Here is a 9,885-nt window from a genome sequence, read left to right on the forward strand (position 1 = left end):
TTTGGACGCTTCAGTGAGAATTCTAAAGCTAAACCACCCTGATGGAATCATGATAATCAACTTGAAGACGGGTGTAAAAGCAAGATTTGGGATCCTGGAATTTGCTTTGACATTTGTCACCACGGGAGCCTAAGAATCTGTTTGAAGCTTCTTAAGGGCTTTACATGCCTAGTTTGGGACCCCGGAGGTTACTGGAAGTACAAACCCTGGTGGAGATTCCTGGATGAATACAAGCATAAGCCACCATAACAAGGAGCTCACCAAATGTCCAACTTAAGGACATTAACTAAAAGTGCTAGGTGGGAGACAGCCCACCATGGTATGATCGTTTCTTTTTCAATTTTATTTCATGTTGTTTGTTTTTTATTTTATTTTAATTTTCATTGAACCTGGAAGTTTTCAAAGCATTCACATTAAGCATTGCATTATGCATATTGCATTAAAAAAAAAACCACACACGCGAGGCGGCAGCGTCGTTGACGCGTTCGCATCATGTAGAAAAAATGGCTCCCACGCGACCGCGTCACCCACGTGGCCGCGTAACTTGGAAATCGACGTAAGAAAGGGTGCACGACCGAAAGTTGTGCGAGAGTGGTGCTGGACTGGTGCTGATCGCACACGCCTTACCACGCGGTCGCATGGCTCACGCGTCCACGTCATACCACATGATGGCCACTCACGCGATCGCGTCGACCACACGACCGCATCACTCTGGATTTTGGCAATACTAAGTTTTGAACAGAGGTTGTGCGACCGCGAGGCTGCACTCGCGGCACTAGCTCAAATCGAGTCACGCGATCGCGTGCCCCACGCGTCCGCATTGCCTGACCTTATTGCGCACCACGCGACCGCGTCACCCACGCGACCGCGTCGCCAGCGTCACACAACCTATCCAGATTAGTGCCAATTTTCTTATCTTTTCTTCTCTAATCCTAATTTCTTCTATCTTTTCTTCTTTCTTCTTTCTTTCTTACTTTATTTCTTTCCCTTCTCATTCTTCTTATCTTTTATTTTATTTTATTTATTTGCATACTTTCATTCATTGCATATTTTTATTTTTCTAAATTTATTATTTTACCATTGGTGTTCAAATGTTCTTATTCAACTGTTACATCTTTTCTGGTATTTTCTTGGTGCTTAATGACTTGTTTAATTCTGATTGAGTAATATTATTTAAATCAATGCCAATCTTTTATATCTGTATTACTTTTGCATTGACATGAATTTATATTATCTCTCCTTCCCCACTCTCTTCCCCATCGCTGTACATTTTGTACCACTGGCATGCCATGGCTTCTATTGTTTTCTCACTTGCATGTTGTAGCTACCATGTAATTGAGACCCTTATTATTTGGCATTAACCCACACATACTGTATTTATTTTCCTATCTTTATTTCTGGGTTACTCTTCTTCCCTTTTTCTTTCAGGATGGCCACCCGGAAGAGAACCGAAAGACGTTTACATGGGAAAACAGGCAAGTCAATCTGCACAATCTATAGAGAAAAGCATCAGTTGAAGCCACCCGTCCACTTGCACATCTTAGCATGCACCGAGGATGGTGCAATCTTTAAGTGTGGGGAGGTCGATACCGATCTCCATGGGTTAGTACCTTTCTGTTTCAACACCAATGTTTAAATTTTCTTTGTTAAATTAGTTATTGCATTTGCATATTTGTTTGATTTTATGCATTTAGTTACTACTTGGTTAAAGTAATAAAATTCTTTTAAGACCCTATGTTTGAAAAATTTCACTAATTTAAATTGAAAATTTTTTTATGTTAAAACTTGTTTGAAGTTGTTTGTGGAACATGGTTCTTGAGCCAAAGAACACACAACCTGTGAGATTTTGAGCTTATTTATATGGTTACATTATTTAACCATAAATATTTTATTCTTGTGTGTTTTCTTCTCTATAATTACAATCTTTGCTTTGTTCCATTCTATATGTCCATTATTTAGTATATTTACATGCTTGCACATGATTGAGGCCATTGTTTGATTTTAGCTCACTTATCCCAAATAAGCCTACCCTTTAAATCACCCTTGTCAACCACTTTGAGCCTTTTAATCCCCATTTATTCTATATTTTACCACATCACTAGCCTTAAGTGGAAAACAAATTAATTATCCCAATTGAATCTTTGGTTAGCTCAAGATAGAGATTGTGTATCAAATAAGTGTTGAGAAATTGTGGAAACATGGGTTGATAAGGGAATGTATCATGTTTTTAATTTATTTGAATATGAGAAATTTGGGAACCTACTCATGAAAAACCAAAATAGAAAAATAATGAAAAATCCATGTGCATTGATAAGTTATGTTTGCTTTTATGATTCAAAAAAAGAAAAGAAAAGAAAAGAAAAGAAAACGAGAAAAAAAAATATAATATAAATAAATAAATAAGGGGACAAAATTACCCCAATGTTGAGTTAATAAAAAAATCAATGCACATGTGATAAATTAAAAAGAAAAAGTTGATACATGAGTATGTGATGTAAAAGTGGGAATCTTGGGTAGCTAGGCATGAATTAGAATTATATAGAGTATATATATGTTAGGTGAAAGTTTAGGTTAATTAAAGATTCATATTATAGCTCACTTGGCCATACATATATCCTTACCTTTACCTTAGCCCCATTACAACCTTGAAAAGACCTCATGATGTTTGCATTGGTACATTAAATAATATTGATTGGTTAGATGAAGAACAAAGTTTAGAAAGCATGATTAGAGAAGAGTAGAGTGATTGACCCTAGACACTTGAGAGTTAGAGTGATATACACTACCAGTAAGGGTTCAGTGCTAAATTCTATGTTCCCTGCTTTCATGAGCTATCTTCTTACAAGTTTACTTGTACCTTATTTTGTATGATTTGAATTAGTAGAATCTGATTTATATTAGTCTTGGAGAATTTATTTATTTTTAACCAAGTAGGTAGAAATATTTTGCATGTAGTTGCATTCATATAGATAGGTTGCATTTCATACATTCTACCATTCCTCTTCATCTTTTTAGCTTCTCTTGAGCTTAGCATGAGGACATGCTAATGTTCAAGTGTGGGGAGGCTGATAAACCACTATTTTATGGTTTATCTTGTACTCAATTGAGTGGTTTTTATCTACTCTTTACCCACTTATTCATACTATTTGCATGGTTTTACATTTGCCTTCTAATTATGTGCTTTAATTGAAAACATGTTTCTTTGGACTTATCTTTGCTAATATTAATCCTCTCTTATTACCATTAGATGTCTTGATATGTGTGTTAAGTGCTTTCAGAGATTACAGGGCAGGAATGGCTCAGAGGATGGAAAGGAAGCATGCAAAAGTGGAAGGAATACAAGGAGTTGAAGGAACTGCAAAGCTGTCAGCCTGACCCTCTCGCACTCAAACGTCTATAACTTTAGCTACAAAGATCCAAACGATGCGGTTCCAGTTGTGTTGGAAAGCTAACGTCCGGGGCTTCGATTTGATATATAATATGCCATAGTTGCCCTAACGCTAGGCGACGCGAACGCATGATCCATGCGGACGCGTCGCAGTGACGAAAAACCAGCGTGGCAGATTTCTCCTCCAGCGATTTCTGGGCTGTTTTCGACCCAGTTTGCGGCCCAGAAAACACAGATTAGAGGCTATAAAGTGGGGGAATGCATCCATTCATAATCATGTTCTCATATGGGGTTCCACGCATGTGCGTCAGTGACGCATACGCGTGGATTGAACATCGACGTAATACAGTACTAAAACAGAGAGTTGGGCTTCCACTGTGCTGGAATTAGGGGTGTCAATGGGGCAGGGCGGGGGCGGGGGATGCCTCCGTGCTCCCCGTCCCCGCCCTCAAATTTTGTCCCCGTCCCCGCCCCATTCCCCACCATGGGGGGATAATTGCCCCCATCCCCATTCCCCACGTTCCCCGTGTTCCCCGCGGGTCCCCATTCCCCATATGCTTATATTGAACATTTATATGAAAATTACCATAAAAAATAAAAAAAAACATAGAAAAAACCGCAAAATGAAAATTACAACACAAAATCAAGTTTAACATAGTCCACAAAATGAAAATTACAACACAAAATCCAAGATTACAACTTACAAGTAAAGAAATATAAAATCAAGTTATCATAGTCCATAAAATAAAATTTTAAAATACAACTTCCATTGTTAAAAAAAACCATAAAATAAAGTCTTCAGCTTCCAACAAACAACTCCATGTTCTCTGTTAAAATACGACACAAACATGAATATGTTAACATACATTATAAACAATACCATATATTTAATAAGAATTTGACATAATAAAAAAATAATTACCTAAACTCCTAAATCTCCATATCCATCACATAGTCCCAAGGGATTGGAATTTTCGACCCTGATTTACCTACATTATATCAAAACCAACAATTCACAAGAGTTAAATTTAACATGAAATTGAACTTTAATAGGAGATAAAATTTGAGTTATTAGTACTTTTACCTGAAGAGTGTATCCAATGCTGAGTGCAAATTAACGCCTCAACAAGTTCACAATCCAATTTATTGCGATGTGGATGTATAACTCGACCACCAGTGCTAAAAGCAGACTCTGAGGCAACAGTAGAAATGGGAATGGCTAAAAAATCTCTTGCAATCTTTTGTAAAGTTGGATATTTCACCCCAATATTTTTCCAGTAGCCCAATATGTCAAATTTTTCCAAATTTGCTTTATCTACCATAACACTCTCTTCCAAATAGAAATCCAACTCAGTTTTTGCAACACAGTCTTCAGATGTATCTTCCACAAATTGCAAGTAGATAGAGTTAAATGTGAGTGCTCGTCGTGCGCCCTCTTGACTAAATGTGAAGTTTCCAACCAAAAGTGAATCCATTGGCCTTCCCGTTCCTGTCGAACCTGATGATTGCTGCACTGTCTTCAATATTGATTGCTTTGGTCCCCTAACAGTACGAATCGGGCAAATTCTAATGTGATCATGCAAGTGCTTAGTTCCTTGCTTCGTGTCACCTCCAATCTTTCTTTCGCAATATTTACATATTGCCTTCCACTTTCCATCTATTTGCTCCCTCCTAAAATGTTTCCAAGCCTCAGAAGTTAATCCTTTCTTGTTAGGACTGTTTTGCACACTTTGGCTAACTTCTTGCCCTCCCTCTTGTGTTTCTTCTTGTCCTTCTTCTTGTGTTCCTTGAACATGTGCTTCAATTGCTTGACCCTCATCATCTTGACTTGGTTCTATCTCATTATTATTTTCAATAGGAGTCGAGCTTAAACTATCCATCCTATACAGTAAGATTTAATACGGAAACACTAAATTAAAATTCAAATTCAATACATAAACACTAAAACACATAATCAACTCAGAATAAGATCCAAAAAGCATGCATATGAGGGAAGCATTAGATAATTGAAACAGCAATCATAGATTTTCTAATTTGCTTTACCCTGACATAATCACAGATTTGCTAATTTAGAGGCAAAATTTATTCTTTGCTAATTATTCTTTGCTGCCTACATGTTACTTCTATCTCAAGGGTGTTACTGAGTGGGGAAAGTCTCCAAACACAGAAAATAAGATTGCTATCTAGCATTTACATTAAAAAGAACTATAAAATTTAGGTATCACTATAAGTAAGCTATATGTAACACCTTACTGGTCGAGTAGTATATAGTCTGATATACAAACTCATTCTTTTTATTGTGGCTTAGTCAGAATCAGATGTTAACATTGTACTCCATGTACTATATATGTACTATATATGTACTATATATTGTACTTTAAATTAAAATTAAAAAACTAAAAAACGAGAAGAAGAAAGAACATGTAAATGTCTACTTTTTTTTTACTCCTCCCATTTAAGAGTTCTAAGCCAAGACTGAAATTTAAGCGCAATATATTAAGAGACAAGGTATTTAGCCATCCAACTAAAGTTTCAGTTTCAATAAATGTTTATTTGTTTTTTTGTTGGTCAAACAATAAATATGTAATTGAAAACCTATGTTTGAACTACTTGGCTTGTGAGCTCAGCTGCTGGGTTTAAAGGGCTATATAATATAACATTGAAGTGCTCTGTTTTCCATCAAAGAAGGAAAAAAGAAGCAGAACTTGAAGTGTGTGAGATTTGACGTCAATGGTGAATGCCGGGTTCTTTTAATTACTAACAGAGATATATCAAAAGGGGAGAGACTGTACTATGACTACAATGGATACGAACATGAATATCCAACTGAACATTTTGTCTAAGCAAGCCAACTCCAACCAAGGTCATCATCACCATCAAATTCATGAAAAAAAACAAAAATCTAAAGTGAAATGCCAAAATACAAGAAGAAAAAGGGAGTAGTGAATCTTACCAGGATAAGACAGAATCACAGAAATGGTCGAAGAGGTAGAGACGCCGGTGAAGAGAAGAGTGGCGACCGATGCAGAAGAGGGCGAACGGAAGATGGCGCACGGGGCGGTGCAGTGACGATGGTGGTCAGAGGCCGTGACGATGGTGGTCGGAGGTGGCTGGCTGGGACGAGGGAGAGAACACAGAGGAAGGGCGCAGAGAGGAAGGCGAGGAGCACTGGAGCAAGGTGAGGGAGTTGCAATACGCGGGGCAGCCGGTGCTCTATGCCTCTGTGGGAAGAAGGGTTTCGCGAAGAGGTGAGGGAGCGGCGCTCTATGCCTCTGCGAATTGGGATTCTGGGAAGAAAGTGCAATTAGGGTTTTCACTTTTCAATATATATATATACAAAGTGAAATGACTAAAAAACCAAAATAAAAACTAAATTCTGAAGGGTATTTAAGTAATTTAATACATTCGGGGATTGTGGGGAATACGGGGACGGGGACGGGGATCCCCGCTCGGGTCCCCGCATCTGCTTCGGGGGAATTTCGTCCCCCATCCCCGTCCCCGCAGGGAAAATCCCCCGCCATCGGGGCCCCGTTCGGGGCGGTCCCCGCGGGGATCCCCGCTGTCTGGGGATTTTTGACACCCCTACTCTCGAGTTATCAAACTCATTGTTGATTGAAAATTAGAATTCTTCAAGAATTAATTCGAGTTCCAATAACTCTAACTTTTCCTAAGGAAAGACTGGGACTTGAGGAATCAAAATTAATTCATCCACTTAACTTACCTTCATAGTTAGAGGTTAACAAAGTGGGAGAAAAATCCAACTCTCATCACAATCGATAAGGATAACTAGGACAGGACTTCCAGTTCTCATACTTCGCCAAGAGTTTACCTTAATCCAAAACCCCAAAACATACCTTTGCATAACCAATAATAAGAACATACCTCCCTGCAATTCCTTGAGAAGACGACCCGAGGTTTAAATACTCGGTTATCAATTTTAAAGGGGTTTGTTATTTGTGACAACCAAAACGTTTGTATGAAAGGACTTTTGAAGGTTTAGAAACTATACTTGCAACGAGGATTTATCCGCAAATTTCTAGACTACGCAAAGTTCCTCTCATCAAAATGGCGCTGTTGCCGGGGAATTGCAAACGTGTGCCTTATTATTGGTTATTGTAAATATTTGCTTTTTGCTTGTTTATTTGTTTTTATTTTTGTTTTTATAAATTAAGAGGTTATTGGTTTTTATTTAGTCATTAAAAATTTTTCAGAAATTTGTTCTTGGTGTTCATCTTGATCTTCAAGTTGTTCTTCGTGTTCATCTTGACCTTCAAGTTGTTCTTAGTTGTTTTCTTCGTTTTGATCTAAAAATTTTAAGTTTGGTGTCATTTTATTGTTTTTCTCTTTCCTCATTAAATTCAAAAATTCAAAATTTAAAACTCAAATTTCAAATTTCAATTTTCAAAATTCAAATTTAAAAATTTAAAATTAAAATCTCAAATTTCAAAAAAATCATATCTATTTCAAAATCTTATCTTATCTTATTTCAAAAATCAAAATTTCAATATTTAAATTTCAAATTTCAAATTTTAAATTTCAAAATTCAAATTTCAAAAATTTAAAATTCAAAATTTCAAATTTCAGATTTTAAAATTTAATTTTCAAATTCCAAAATTTAATTTTCAAACTCAAAATTTAAATAACCTTTTAATTTAAATTTGTTTTTATTTTTGTTTTTAATTTTTATTTACTATCATGAGTTCTCACCCCCATCGCTACGAGTCTGGTTACAATTATGTTGCAGGAAGAAGAAATTACAATGAGAATAGGCATCAAGGTTGGAACAATCAAAGATGGGAGGAGCCACAAGGATTTGATCAATCCTCTTGGCGACAACCACCTCCAATGGACAATCAACAACCACCACCATATGCCTATGAACCCTTTCCTCAACATGAATTTGGACCACCATACTCACAAGCCCCTTTCTGCTAATCACCTCCATATGACCCTAACCTGTATCCACCATACCAACCACCTTATGAGCCAAATGAACCATACACAGAACCACCACCTTTCCAACACAACTACTCTCATGAACCACCACCTTAATATTCACTATCTCCATATCATTATCAAAATGAACCACCTTCCTATTATGAACCCTCTCTCCCAACCAATGAATCCTCATATCCACCCCAACCTCCAATGGATGATAGACTCCGTGTTATTCTTCAAAGGCAAGAAAGGATGAATAAAAGTGTGCTAAATTTCGCAGCCGCCTTAGGCGAGTTAGTAAATATAATAGCTTCCCAATATCTGAGCACTCAAAGAACTCCCATGGCTACATGTGGAAAATCAAAAGAAGAGCAAAGCATGAAGGAGACACTAGAAACTTCGGTGGACAATGAGGAACATGGCTTTGTATTGGAACAAGTGGAGGAAGCCATAATAGTTGCAGAGGAAGAAGTGGTTGAAGACTTAGGAGATGCTGAACCTCCATGGGAAAGTCAAGACATAGAACCTCCTTCCAAGGCGATTGAAATTGATACCGAGGAGGGTGTACAACCTCCAAGGAATATCATAGTTGAAGATTTGGAAGAGGTTGATCAAGAGATGGAGATTAAAGAAGAAGAAGCACAACCTCCCATGCCCTTGGAAATCAGTAAAGAAGAGACTGAATTGGAAGAAATCTACCAAGAGGAAGAGGTTGAAATTGAAAAAGCTTGAAATTGAAGAAGCTTGCACAGAGGTGGAAGTTGTCAAAGAGCACCAGGGAGTGGAGTTTGAAATCACCTTGCCAAAGTTATTGGAGACCCCTCCCCCTAAGTTGCCATCATCCTTCACAACATTCAAGTGGGTAAAATTCATATCCCTTAGCTTTCTAATCCCACTTGAATATGGGCTACTGGAGACGGATGGTCAACTTAGAGCTCTTTGTGACATTAAGAGTAAGAGGAAGATGGCCAGTGGTAAGAATTGTCCTGCAAGGTTCATTATGGTTGGAAACTTTAAGTTTAAACACAAAGGTTGGTGTAGAGCTCAATTGAATGGGTCTGGGAAGTTGTTTGGACGCTTCAAGGAGAATTCTAAGGCTGAACCACCCGGATGGAATCATGATAATCCACTTGAAGACGGGTGTAAAAACAAGATTTGGGATCCCGGAGGCCATTGGAATTACAAACATTGGTGGAGATTCCTGGATGAGTTCAAGCACAAGCCACCATAACAAGAAGCTCATTAGATGTCCAACTTATGGACTTTAACTAAAAGTGCTAGGTGGGAGACAACCCACCATGGTATGATCGTTCCTTTTTCATTTTTATTTAGTTTTATTTGTTTTCGAGTTTTATTTTATTTTATTGTATTTAACCTGGAATTTTGCATAACATTCATATTAGCATTGCATTCTGCATACTGCATTATTAAAAAAAAAAATATGCACGCGACGCGGCAGCGTCGCTGACACGTCCGCGTCACCAGTGTGTTTTAGAAGAAAAAATCAAACAGAGAGTCACACGATAGCGTGGCTGGAGGCGTGCCTTTGGCACAAATTG

Source organism: Arachis ipaensis, chromosome B03 (assembly GCF_000816755.2).
Source record: "Arachis ipaensis cultivar K30076 chromosome B03, Araip1.1, whole genome shotgun sequence".
In the NCBI taxonomy this organism is placed as follows: domain Eukaryota; kingdom Viridiplantae; phylum Streptophyta; class Magnoliopsida; order Fabales; family Fabaceae; genus Arachis; species Arachis ipaensis.